General features: G+C 42.2%; 1 protein-coding gene across 11 annotated transcripts in view; it reads right to left on the bottom strand.

Annotated features, from left to right (window-relative positions):
- sox6 (SRY-box transcription factor 6) overlaps positions 1 to 7,733 on the bottom strand; it is a 141,316-nt gene extending 133,583 nt beyond the window's left edge. For 7 of the 11 annotated variants that reach the window (XM_030414934.1, XM_030414941.1, XM_030414937.1 and 4 more), the window contains exon 1: positions 5,032 to 5,481. The gene's annotated coding sequence lies outside the window, so the exon portion shown is untranslated. Of the gene's footprint in view, positions 1 to 5,031; positions 5,482 to 7,150; positions 7,298 to 7,531 lie in introns of those variants that run through there. The other 4 variants (XM_030414932.1, XM_030414940.1, XM_030414933.1 and 1 more) reach the window with 3 other exon arrangements.
- Between the last annotated feature and the right edge of the window lie 6,356 nt (positions 7,734 to 14,089).

Raw genomic sequence — 14,089 nt, 5'->3', positions numbered from 1 at the left:
AGATCAAAATGGGCCACTTAGGTTACTTGTGCAATTATGCAGTTCCTGTGAAGATACACATATTTAGATTTTTTTTTTTTCTTCATCTGTAATCCTTTAATGTCAGCAATACTGTTCACTTACGGCAGCCAGAGGGACACAGAGATCTAATAGTGCAGAAAAAAAGGAAAATAATTTTTAAAAAAATACTGCCCCTGCCCTCGTCGATGCTCAGTAAGTGTTGGCGTTGCACATCTTGTAGGTGTGATTAGTTTCTGAATAAAAACAAAAAAATAAACAACATGTGCTCAAGTTCATTCTTTGACTTTGGAGGAATTTGTGTTACATTTGTTACATTCTTTCCTATTAATCTGTCTGGCTCCACTTTCCTACAGCTTTTCAGTAACGATGGCAGCTTCGTGGAGGTGATGGCCCCGCTCCTGATGCCGCCGATTTCATCCGCATATTCTCCTCTAAAGGAAGTCACAATGGATGCCGACTGAAATTTCCTCCTGTTCAAGCACAAAAATCATCCAAGCTGAAGGTGTCTGCGCCCTGCTTTCCTGTCGTCAAACGCCCTCTGTACCCTACCAAACGCTCCCTTCGGTGTGCAGAGGAGGGCGAGCTCTCCGTCACTGCACGCATTCATTACACATGAAAACTGTGCGGCTCCTAATCACATTGTCCCGTGAAAGAAAAAATTAGGCATCATGACAGAAGCGACATGCTACCGACTTGTCACAAACTTCTCACCGAAGGGGACAGATAAAAAAAAATAATAATTAAAAAAACCCGTGATGGCATATTCCCATCAGTTTGGATCATTGTTGAAATATTCTACAGCACATTAGATAACACTTAGATAGACAGATGTCACAACATCTGCTATCCCGCCATCCTCCACCTTTACCAGGCCTGCTGTTGTTTACCTCCTCTCATCTTGTTTATCATCAGGTCTCAGCCGCTTTGCCTCCAACACCACAAAGAGAAGGAGGCTAGTACCTGGGCACCCCTTCAACTGCTGGCCCCCCACCACCTCCTCCTCCTCCTCCTCCTCCTCGTCTATAGCCTCACTCTTCCTGCAGTGTCCTGTCACTTGGAACAAAATAGCTGTCTTTTTTGCGAGACACATATATATATATGTATAGAGTGAGAGAGAGAGAAAGATAAAGCAACGTGTAAGATCTCAGTTACACGGTCGGCTTTTTTAGATTTTGACATTTCAAATCCAAATCAATGGTAGCGTTTAGAAAGAAAAGACAAAATATCTGCAAAATATCTGCGTGAGGGAAAGTATACACATGTGCCAAGGCGTACATGGTTTTCACACACACACACACACACACACACACAGGCACACACACTAGACAGTTTTGCAAGAATTTTAAATATCAATGTCCGGACAGACATGACTGGGGAATGACCTACACACATATTTTCTAATGCTGTCTGGAACGTTGCTCCATCTGTAAATGACAATACATCAGCTGTTCTTCATAACCCCACCGCAGAACGATGTCAATATAAGGAACGTCTCTTCCCCTTCTGCGACTGTGAAATCAGCTTATCATGCGCTGGAATTGGTTGTAATTCTGTGATTCTGTTTGGCAAGGAGACACGCACTGCGGGGTGAAACTGTGAGCAGAGGAGCAAGGCCATGAAAACGAACCAGAGCAGCACTTTTCATTTTTGCGTCACTTTGTGGCGTGGCGATGGACAACATTTGATTTTTCTTTTTTTTTTTCAGCAGCGGAATGATGAAACACTGAACAAAGACTAGACAGATCTGCGAGCCCAGTTGATGAAGGGACCTTGGTTTGTGTTTTTCTTTTGAGAAGAGTCCCAGTTGTAATTAAAAAAAATTGCACAAGAAGAAGGCTTCTTGTTTTCTTTCTTTTTGTCAACTGGAAATGATCCGATTCAACTCCTAATCAACCAAGAGAAAAATCAATAATCAATATGCATATATCTCTTCCTCTCTTTCTTTCCCTCCCTCCATCCCTCTCTTCTTCTTCGTCTTCTTCTTCTTCTTCTTCTTCTTCTTCTTCCACTCTCCCCTGCCTTTTCTTTGATCCTACTAATTGCTGGCACAGGAGTTTAGTTTAAACAAATTCTGCCTTTAGGACAAGGACATGTTGGAGTAACTTTAAGTGGTGGCACTCAGTCTAACCAAATTCAAACATTTCTCTTCCACTCATTAAAACAAATAATAAGAAGAAGAATGCTCTAATCATAATAATAATAATATTAATAACAATAATAATAACAACAATAATGGAGGGGGGGAATATTCTGAGCAGCAAAGTTGCTCTTGCAACACAGGAGACATTGGACTTGGACAGAGTGCAGGATATGTTTAGACAAGCCAGGTGGCTTCTCCCCCTTCATGCCGAAATGAATCTAAAATCTTTGAACTTACTGGCACATCAGCGTCAGAGAGTCTATATCTTAACCCTGAGTCCAGGTGGGACTTTTTTCTCTGTCTTGCAAAAACTAACAAAAAGATCCACACGCAGAAATAGAGAAAATGCTCAAGAGCAGACAGTTTGGAATATGATAAATATGACATAATTGGCCTGCAGTCCTGTCAACCAACAAACTGCCAGTCTTTAGTTTTTAATTAAGCTGACACAACGACTGCGTAATAAAAAATTTAAAAAAATTTAAAAGGCACATGTGTCCGGGAGACATATTGATAAAAGAAGCAGAAATTATTCGAGGGGGATCACACTGCCAAAACGTTTTTTTTTTAAATTACGCACACTCTTTGCATTTGTCCAATTATTAAAAAACGGCACATTTAACGTGTAAGGCGCAACAGCGACGTGGTGTATAAAAAAAAAAGGGGGGGGGGGGGGGGTCTAGTGATTAGGATGCCGGTGGTTTTAGTAAGTGAGGGATGTTAAATAAGAGCCAAGTGCGGCTCTGTGGCATCAGAGGGGGGCTGCGGTGCCGCGCTTCGCTCCTTCCTCTCTCGCCCTCTCTGTGAGCGACACGCTGGGCTGAGCCGCACACAACCGTCAGACACAAACTTCTGGCGGAGACAGAGCCCGAGTGTCCCTGTATAGCAATCAGGACAATGTGCTGAATGGGCAGTCTAATTATAAATGTGCCATTTAGACTCGCATTTGGTCTCCAGGAACCGCCTTACCTTATGAGGAGACCTGCAGCTCACACTGCAGAGCAACTGTCCGGAGGAAAATATAACGATTTAAAAAGAAAATAAAAATAATAATAATAATAACAATAATAATAATAATAAAAGCTTGCACAGCTCATAGAGAATGGGAGGATTTAGAGGAGGGTGTGAGGCTGTTGGAGGAGTGTAAAGGACAGGAGATAATTGTCTTTTCATTTCATTAATTGGCCACAGGTGTCTCATTTGTGCCACTGTTAAATAAATACAAGGAGGACACAGTTCAGATAAAACAAATGTTCCTATTGTCGTCACAGCTGAGTCCTCTTAATACAATCTTGTGCAGGCTGCCTCAGAGGGCTCAGGGAGTGTGTCTAGTTTTGGGGGAAAAGCGCACGCTGAGAATATCACGTTCAAACACTTGATTTCTCACTCAGTCTTACATTTATAGAATCCTGGAAAATGATTTATTAACGTAGTGCGACGTAAATTTTTCCTAATGGACGATGCATCAAATCTAAAAAAATGGAATGAAGTGATTTTCAAAACAGCTCAAAGTTTATTTTATGTATCTTTTTAAAAAAAAATATATCCAAACAATAATTATTCTATTTTAAAAAGGCCTCGTCATTTATTAATTTTCGGGCTTGCAGCAGCGGATAGAAAGCGAGAAAACATTTAACCCTGATTAAGAACATTTACACTTTTCCACAAGAGGAGAACCTCTGCGTGAGTGTGTGTGTGTGTGAGTGTGTGAGTGTGTGTTTTGAGTCCGGCAGCGCCGAGCTTTAGAGCCTTCGGCTTAAATGGAAAACTGTCTGCTCAAGTACATCTCCTCTAAATGGACAAGCCTCCGCGATTGTTGAAATTAATTTATGGCTTATGCATTCTTCAGAGGTCGATTCCCCTGACCTCAAGAGAAAGTTAAGGAAGAGCAAATTCCCAGGCTGCACGGCGGCCAGAGGCTGACAGGACACAAACACTAAAATTCAGACAGGAAAAACTAAGATGTGCTGGGTGAGAGGCAGTCTGGAGGCACAGAGCTTTTTGTTGTGTAAAGGTGTAAAGAGAAACCTTCGAATAAAACTTGTCCACCTCACACGCGGAGAGGAAACGCAGCGGAGCGCGCGTCAGTGTCAATGAAGAGTACCGCTCTGTGGAGAGAAGTGAAACTGCCACCAGCACAGGAAAGTTACGGGGCAATGTAAACACAAACACTTTAAGGCGCTGTCAGCCTGTAAAACATGTCGGATTTCAGTCAGAATCGGAACTTGTCGGCGGTGTGTTTTTTTGTTGTTTTTTTTTAAGTGAGAGTGCGGGTCGCTGACAGCGGTCCTGTCGGTCTGAACGCAGCAGTTTGAACACGTCCGCTCGCGCGGCTTCACGCTGCTGCAACAAAACAAAAAGACAGAACACAAGGTGATTTCAAAACCTCGACACGATGCTTCGGCTTGATTCGGAGTTTTGCTCAAGTTGGATGTTGAATTTAGCGCAGGATCTTCCCACCCCAACAAAAAAAAAAAAAAAACCGAGGGCGATCCCGAGCGCCCTCCGAGCCAGCGCCGCGCCGCTCTCCTCTCGTCCGGCGTGCACTCCGCTTGTTTTGGCGAAAGCGACGCATCAAAAACACTCGCAGTGATCAAAGTTTTGACGCTCGCTCTCCGCCGCCACGAAACCCACGAACACGTTTTCAGCTTACCACAGAGAAAACTTTTCTGAAAGGAAGGGAAAAAAAAAAAAAACGGCTTCGCAGCGAGAAAATGCGCGCACGGTGCCGGAGCGTTTCTTCTGACGAGCGCGTTCGTACTTTTCAGGGAATCAGCGTTAAAGCACAAGGTGGAAAATGTGAGGAGAGCACAGGGGGCATGTTTAGGGGAGGAGGAGGGGGGGAAAAGCACAGCAAATGTGTTGTTTACCTTGACGATCTGAAGCCGTGGTGAAGATATCTGTGCGTCCTTTTTCCCCGTGCGTAAAGACTGCCGGACGAGGGCTACACTGAAAGCTATCTGTTGAGCGAAAAAAAAAAAAAAAACTTCAAGTCTGTTCACACGGGGCCATGCGAGGGGATCCCGCACACTCTCTGTGAAGTTCAGCTGTCCAAAACTACAAGTACCTTTTGTTGTTCGCCTATCTGTTCTTTATCTCTCTGTTTCTCTCGCTCTCTCTCTCTCTCTCTCTCTCTCTCTCTCTCTCTCTCTTCGCTCCTTCTCTCTCTCTCTCTCTATCTCTATCTCTATCTCACTCTCACTCAGACAAGAGAAGACGATGGGTAGAGCTGCTGTCAATCTTGGCAATCAATGCGCGCAGCCATGTCGCAAGTATTCAAAGCATTTCCCGTCGTGCAACATCAGAAAGTGAGTGGCCAGGGCATTGATCTGAGGAAGGCAAAGAGGCAGGACTCTCTCCCCCCCCCTCCTCCTCCTCCCCCTCCTCCTCCTCCTCCTCCTCCCAGACAAGAGATGCGAGAGAGAGAGAGAGAGAGAGAGAGAGAGAGTGAAGGAGAGAGAGAGAGAGAGATTTGTGGTGAAATAAAAGTGGAGACAGGGAGGATGGTTGTAACTGCCCGCAGTTTAGTTAGTTTAATAAGCTTACTTAAATGAACATCACTTACAGGCACTTCAAAGTTGAGCGTGACTTTTTTTTTCTTCCTGTCGATGGCACAGGTTTTTTTTTATTATTTTTTTTTATTTATTTATGTTCTCCGGAGACAAACGGCGCACTGACCTCTCCGACTTCACCGACACGAGTTTTTTTCAGATTCAGCGTTTTTCTTTTTAGGGCGCTCAGCCTGACGCGAGAGCAGGTGAGAGAGAGGAGCCGCGTCAGAGAGCGACCAGGGGCCAGTTTAGACTTGTGTCGTGTCACTGCTTTTGTTTGCATACTTAGAAAAAAAGAAAAAAAAATCAACACCTCGAGTAGGACGCGACCCTTTTTTTTTTGCTGTCCTTTTTCTCTCTCTGACTTCTTCTGGTTTCAAATGATCACATAAGAAACTCCAAAATGATTTTAATAACTGCTGTTGTTTCATCCGTCCAGAGCTCACCAGCTTCCTCTGCAGGTATTTGCCAGTTCACGGGGCTGGAAGTCACATCATGCTCCTCAGCTTTCCTACATTTTTAGATAATTATTTTTGACAGGTTATCTTTTTTTTTAATCTTTTTTTTTTTGTTTTTATCAACGGACCACCCTTCTGGTCCTTCAAAGCGTGTGACTTGTATGGTCACGCCGTGTACTTATTGTGAGATGATTAAATTGTCACATTCAAAGACGTAAAAAAAAAAAATAAAAAAATAAGGTTAAATGAATTACATTTAAATTTTAAAAAAGAAGGGATTGTTAGCAATTAAAATATTGACTGATCTACTGTTTGACAATTGTATGTGATGTGGGCAGTGGTGCGAGATAAAATGTTATTTCCCTGCGTCACATTTCAACTTTTTAGCTGTCACAGTTACTTTCACGGCATTTTAGTTTTTAGTATTTGTATAAAAATCCATACAGGGTTTAAACACAGAAGACAGTAATAATCAATATGTGGCATCAGTACGTTAAGGCACACACAGATTACATTCAATCCAATAACATCAATTTAAATGAAAAACCCTACATTATGTTTCAGTAAAAACAGATCCGGGAGCAGCTATTTCACTTCTGAAATTGAAAGCAAAGGTGCAGCGGCTGCAGGTTGACATTATTCGCCTCTGACAGTGAGACTTTTATCTGTACTGAATGAGCATTTGTTCTAAAATGACCAGCTGAGCTGGGGGGAGGCCCACATGAGTCAAACACGCGCAATAAATCACAACATGTCCGAATCAGAGAGAAATCAGGGCAAGAAAAGACAACAGGCGAACAAAAACTTGTAATCTATAAATCAGCACCAGCACCCAAAAATAAGGCACATACCACTACACACCATGACAGCACCCATCACCCACCCATGACTCCCCTACTGGGCACCCCAGAAGTGCCCCGTAACGGGAGGCTATCATGTATGATGAGGAAACGTGATGAGAAAAAGGAAAAGTTACTTACAAAGAGAGGAGACAGCAGGAGGAAATTCTGATTGTTAACTGCAGTCACATAAGAGCTAAAAGAAGGAGGGAGGAGAGTCAGAGACAGAGAGAGGGGGAGAGTGACGGAGAGAGAGAGAGAGAAAGAGAGAGAGAGGGGGGGAGTCATCTACAACATCAGCTCTGACTCTGTGCGCCTCACTGTCCCTCTCTTTTTGTCCAAGGTGAAGTAAAAAACACACACCACGTCCCAACATCAGGTAGCATCAGCCCGCCTCACTCCAGCCCCTCTCTCTGTCAATCTGACAGTCTGACTTACTTTTTTTTATGCAGTGTGTGAGACAAGAAAGAAAGAAAGAAAGAAAGAAAGAAAGAAAGAAAGAAAGAAAGAAAGAAAACTCACCTCTCTGAAAGTTTCTTCTGGAATTCTTTTTACACTTGAACGCCTCCTGACATTTAAACGTAAAACTCTTAAACAATAATCTGACGCCTGTCCTCTGAATTTACTCACACCTCCGCTTGGTGAAAGGATCGACGCCGCTGTAACAATCTGACAGTGTGTATCTTCAGATCCATGCCTGACGGTTCGCCTGGTCTCTGCTCCGGGTGCTGGAGCGGGACTGGATCTCGTGTTTCGTGTGTCTCATGCGCCACCTTTTGGTCACCGAGGGAAACACCTACAGCTACAGTCCTCCACCCCCGCAGAAATCAGAGGACTCTAATAGAGACAGAAACACAGGAGTCTTTGCTTCTCCTCAGAGGAAACTTTATACAAATTTAAATAATGAGCAGCCTGTGTCCATGAAGCCTTTTTAGAGACTCATTTTAAAGCATCTAGGAAGTAAAAAAAAAAAAAATCATTTCACCTCAAACACTTGAGCTTTCTGCTCTTGGACTTCATCGTTGCCGCTTCCAAAATGACAGTCTTATCTGAGTCTGGAGAAACTGTTGCAAAAAAGCCTAATTTTATTTGCTTAATGTGCAGTTAAAATGTGATTATCTACAGCTGCGGGACAGTTCTCAAAATCACAAATATAGATTTCTACGGAGGTGACTGTAATGGCTTCCTCTTTATGGCTCAGATGGCAGTGTGTGTGCGTGCGTGCGTGCGCGCGCGCGCGTGCGTGAAGGCTGCATGAAGAGCAGAAAAGACAGTCCAACTTGTTGGGGGGTAAGGCAGACACATTTGCATACCCAGTGAGTCTTTGATGCATCTTGAAAATTCAAGTCTAGCCCATAAATATTTGAGAAGGAGAGTGCATGAAAATCAACATTTTTGTTACATTAAATTAACATGTGTTCTTCTCCTGTTCTGCATGGTTAATTAGAGGACGCCATTCAGCCAGTGAGTGAGGATGATGATGAGCGGGGAGGGGGAGGGGTGAGGGGTGAGGGGATGGGGATGGGACAGGAGGGAGGGCAGCTTTGATTACAGTGCAGCCGGAGAGGAGCAGGTTTTTCAAAGGTGTGCGGCTGATTCATGCTTAGAGATGCAGCGATTTGTATTCTCCACGACGATTCACAATTATCTGAATTATAGAGGGAGAAGACTGTAAAAGTCAGACTTTTTTGGGGGCGTGACATTATAGGATGAGGCCAACACAACACTTAACCCTCTATTATGACACACTGCGATGCTGTTGTGAGCAAATAAGGACATTTTCACATCTTGTCCTTTTAACAGTAACATTTCCTCTCTGTAAGCAGACTTAGACAACTCTAAAGGTCCACTGTATAGTTTTGGAAAAGAAATACAAACGCAGAAAGGAAATCTTTATAGATTGTGTTAAATAGATTGTTTATATCTTATATCTTATATCTGTAACTGAATGGTCAAGCTGTCCTCAGAGGGACATGAGGTACCCAGGACACTGTTCGAAGCTTGAAAAGATGTGACTAAGAAGAGTTGTGCATATATATATATATATACACACACACAGCATAACAGTGTGAAATTGTGTTATTTAGTTTATTCCGGCATAAAAATCCTTCAATGAAGGTTTTTTTTCCTCTGATTAAAACTTCTTCCTCAAAACCAGACAGTGCCCCTGTAATAACATGGTACAACATGTAATCACAATTTCAGTAGTTTTAAATACATTTATAAAGCCAGTGTATGAATATCTTAGAATCGTTCATCATTTTAATCTCTCCTATTAAAAAGGATATGTACATGTCAACATGTGCATGATAACACTGTACATGTGTATCATTAGAATTGATGGATATCCTTAATTCCTTACGTGTCATTTTCACACGGAGAGCGACATGAGGCACATGATGTAATTTTGTGCCAATCACTTTTTTGAAAGCAAATTATTTAAGAGCTTGCACAAAGAAATGTTAACAAACAAATTAGATTGCAAGACATTTTTAATTCGATGATCTACTCTGACTGATACAATTCTTTACATACTATATTGATGATACAATGACACAATTTTTTTCATCTGAGCCGTTGTGTCCCTGCCACTATTTCACACAAAGTGACGGCCTTGAGTCCTAACTAGGAGCATCTGTATTAATTACTGCTTCTTAATTTTGACTAATTTGCCCTTGAAAAGTCCTTGAATTGTATCATTTCAGAAGAGCACCACCCATAAGAAATACTTGCAACACATATATTTTTTTCAGTAAAAATATATCAGCTGCTGTATCACAGATACTGATAATCAGAAAAATGCTGAATATCAGCCAGGCCGATATATCGGACTGTCCCTAATTAAAACATAACTTGTGACGTGTTTCTGTGCCCACTGTAAGATGTTGGCGAGATTATTTCAGCCTTCATCCTCACTACAACATACGCCCTTCTTTAATTAAGTTATTCATGTGTCATGATGACCAGAAACACCTTTGTTTTGCACTTTTAATCAATTGTAATGATCTTTACAAACATTACTTTTCTGAGATTTTTGTGAGAAAGTAATGCTGAACAGACGGCATCCAGCAGCTGACTTTAGCTCCAGAGACATTGGGACCTTCCTGCGGGAAAGAACATTTTGAACGGTTCAGCTTGACATTTAGCCCATGACAGTGAGCTTTAAGATGTAAGGATGGATGCGACACATCTGTGCACTCACTGTCAGATCTTCGACTACAAGAAACGACATGAGCCCACAGAAGCTTCTGTAATCACCCTGACCTGCCATCAATGGGATGAGTCTGCCAGTGGTCAGAACCGCATCCACACATCCAGCACAACTTAGTCATTACTGAATGCCAAGTTATGCAATTAACTCAAACACTATTTGCATACATGCAAATCGTCGCCCTCCCAATTGGACTTGCAAAGTGGGACGCTCTGTTCTCATTAGTTGACCCAAATCTCTTACTTGTAACTCTGGATTTCATCAAAGTTTAGTCAGGATCTAATATTTCCTTTCAAGTTAACAGAGAACCACTGATTAATCGTGTTGAAATAAGGAGTGCAACATGCCAATTCTAATTATATACTTATCAGGGACACCATCACACAGCCTGAGCCAGCTGGACTAATATATACACTGTAGTGCTCATCAATGCACCTGATTTATTTACACTTTTATTCATGCCATGTGTCGTGTATATTGACACATGAATCCATTTGGGAGAAATCTTATTTTTCTTGAAAGGGAAAGTTTTTGAGAATACATTTTTTTGTTCCGCAGCTGAAACCATTGTGTTTGTTAGTACTTCATCACAACGCATCTTTTTTTTAAAAGTTACGACTGAATCTGACGGTTACAACTTTATTTTCCCGCCTTAATTTATCACTGTTGTGTCTATAAAAGTCAGGCGCGTTGCCGCCAAACACTGCAGCGAGGATCCGTGCAGTCGACGCATTCGAAGCCTTCTCATTTGAGTCGTTAAGTGTAGTAAATTTCAGACCAGATCAGCGTGTGTGTGTGCTGCGTGAGCAGCTAGATTAAAGAGGAGGCCCAGAGGCACTTGGTTCATTTATAAAGCAATTGCTTTTATGTACCAAAAGCCCAATTCACTGTAGGTATTGTAAAAAGCCTTCCGTTGAAGGGAAATGAGATTAATTCATTGTTTAATGTAACACAGCACCTTCTTAACACACGCTTAATCATTCATGTCGAAGGAATTGTGTTCTCTCGCTCTTTAATATATTAAGCCGGTAAACGTGTTATTCAATATTTAACGCTTGTGTATCGTCTCCCAAATGATGACACAACATAATTGCCTCGAAATATGAAAGGATCACACAAAAGGCAATTGTTTGGCTAGTGCAAATAGTTGGGTCAGCGTGGTGCAGCGTGACTGTAACTCAGCCTTTCCTTTTATTCTTTTTATAGCAGGCACGCACGTTGGGAAGAATATTCAGTGATTCCTATCTCTTCAATTATTCAGCAAATCACCATTCCATTTCTTACATATTAAAAAATGTACCGTATGTGGAGCTCGGAAAATGATAAAACAGCATAAAATACTCTTTTGAAATCAAAGCACCTATTGCATGGGCTTCCTTGGTTTTGTGTTTGTACAATTGGACTACAATCTGGATCCCCACAGCGTGCAAAGGAGGCGCCGGCTGTGTTTCCACTGTAGTCTAAATCCTCAGACATTCACGGCGAAGTAACAATAATATTTATGTTATGGAAATAGGTATCGCTGGGATTCACTGTAGGATTCCTCCCTTTTCTCTTTCTCTATCTGGGGGAAAACCGTGAATACGTTAGAAAAGCAGTGTGAAGTGCGGGCGAACAATGCAGACCTGAGAACAAGGTCAGAGTCCTCAGCACGGTCTCAATGGGCTCTTCCTTTCAACCACACATCTGGCGTGAGGCAAACTAGACACACACACACACACACACACACACACACTTTAAGCTTTAACCTGTTTTTAATCATACTTCAAAAGGCAGTTTGACTTTTTCTGATTTGAAAAGGAGACATTTCATTTACTTATTATCTTTTTTTATTTACTTCTGCTTACAAACATCCCTGTCAGGGAGCTGAGCAGTATGTATCTTAGCAGAGAGAAGAAAAAAAAAAGCATTCTGAAGCCAGTAAGTATTTAGTAAAAGGATTAACGCAGGAGGCCTGTTTGATTGCGTTTAACAGAACAGGACCCAATTAGCATAATAGGCCCTCTTTCATTCTCTTTGAAGTCCAGAGCATAGAATAACAAATGTATATGAACCAGCAGCCAAACGTCAATACATGGAAATGCCACAATCCTCAGTGGAGGGTCTTTGGGTGAATTTTTTTGCAGGAGGAGGGAAAAACATCCCACTTTATTGCAACATAAGCAGAACAGAGGATGTGATGGGTCTTCTAGCCACCAGGGCCAGCAGGCGCTGTGGCCCCCCCCCCCCCCCCCCCCCCCCCCCCCATCCCCCCGCACCCCACCCCCACCCCCAAACCCCCAATCCTGGAGGAGAGACGGAGGCAGAGGGAGGATGTGGCTGCTAAAGGAAGGTGCAGCCCGATCTCTCAGGTGTTTTTCCCCGGCGCACCACGATGCAGACGAGTGAAAGTAATTACTCTCCAATTTAAGATAAAGATGTCACTTGGGAGGGAGCCGCAACACAACAGCACGCTGAGAGACACGGGGAGAGTTCATTAAGTGGGCGCATCGTGTCCTATCAGCGCACGCATCAGGACGATCTTCGAACCCACGCAACACGATAAATATTTGTGCTGAAACCTGCAAGATTTGCGAATAAAAGAAGCGCCTCACTTTCTATTTAAAAGCATCCTCTCAATATTCTTTTCTTTTTGAATCAGAACTTCAATACACGTATTTCTCAGAGGTTTCTTTTACAATTGCAGCGGAGACACAGTTCATGATTTAAAGATATGAATTCTGTACTTCAGAATCCAGAGTTATTAGTATCCACCTTCTTGGTTGAAAATACACGGAATTAAAAATGCCCTTTTGAGATGGAAAAAGCTTTGAACTTAAGAAACATTTCAAGAAGCCTCTCTTCTTCTTCGTCTTCTTTTTTTTTTTGTATTGAAACTTCACCTCCTTTGAGCATGCCATAGCTTGGTTCCCTCTCCAAATAATAGAATGAAGTTTAATAGGTCAAGGCAATCAATGTGGATGTTCAAACAGAATCCCGGAGCTATGATGAGTGCACATTTTGTACTTTTTCATTGTACATGATTAGAATAAAGATACGGTCGATAAACACTTCAGTGGCGCATTATAAAGAACAAAGGCTGTTAAGTTAAATTTGCCTTTCTTAGTCCAATTTCTTAATGAGCACAAGAAAAATGAACCTTGCGCTTGAACATCTGTGTACGCTGCACTGCCCGCCTCCTGCACAGAAAGTTGAGGACAATGACGAGTGAACTCGATTACTGTCAGACCAGACCATGTGGGATTATTTTGGTTTCTAAAGTTGAGAATGACACATCGTCACTATTTTTGAGATATTCTCCTGTTTCTGCTGTACAGTGGGTTCAAGCTCACATGAGCAACAAGTACGACTTACAGCTTACAGACCACAATACAGCTGGCAGGGGTTGATTTGTCGGTTATCATTTGTGACTGTGAGGATGTGATTACTATACTTGAGTCAATTATAAGGCGCTGTAAACTGTGGCCTTTTTTTTTATCATTTAGAAGGATGTGGATGAATTTACTCTTAATGGTTCAGTGTGAAGGAATCGAGAGGATCTATATTCAGAAAAGGAAACAAATATTCATAATTATGTTTCATCGGTGGATAATCACCTGAAACTGTTGTGTTTTTGTCACCTCAATAGTGAGTCTTTAATATCCACAGAGGAAGAGTCTGCCATGTTGCACCGCAATGTTTCTACAGTAGCCCAGAATGGACAAACCAACACTGGGAGGGGCCTTCTGTGTCGCATTTTAAACACTGACAATAAAAATATTGGACAGGGCTTTAGAGGTTTCTGAGGGGCGACGATGAATCTCAAGGTGGGTGGTACTGGTTGTTGTCATTTTGACAAAAAGGATGAAGCTTACGCGAGCACCCACCTT

The sequence above is a fragment of the Sparus aurata genome, chromosome 4 (assembly GCF_900880675.1).
Source record: "Sparus aurata chromosome 4, fSpaAur1.1, whole genome shotgun sequence".
In the NCBI taxonomy this organism is placed as follows: Eukaryota; Metazoa; Chordata; class Actinopteri; order Spariformes; family Sparidae; genus Sparus; species Sparus aurata.
The sequence above is the reverse complement of the archived record's forward strand: the minus strand, read 5'-3'. Positions and strand labels throughout refer to the sequence as shown.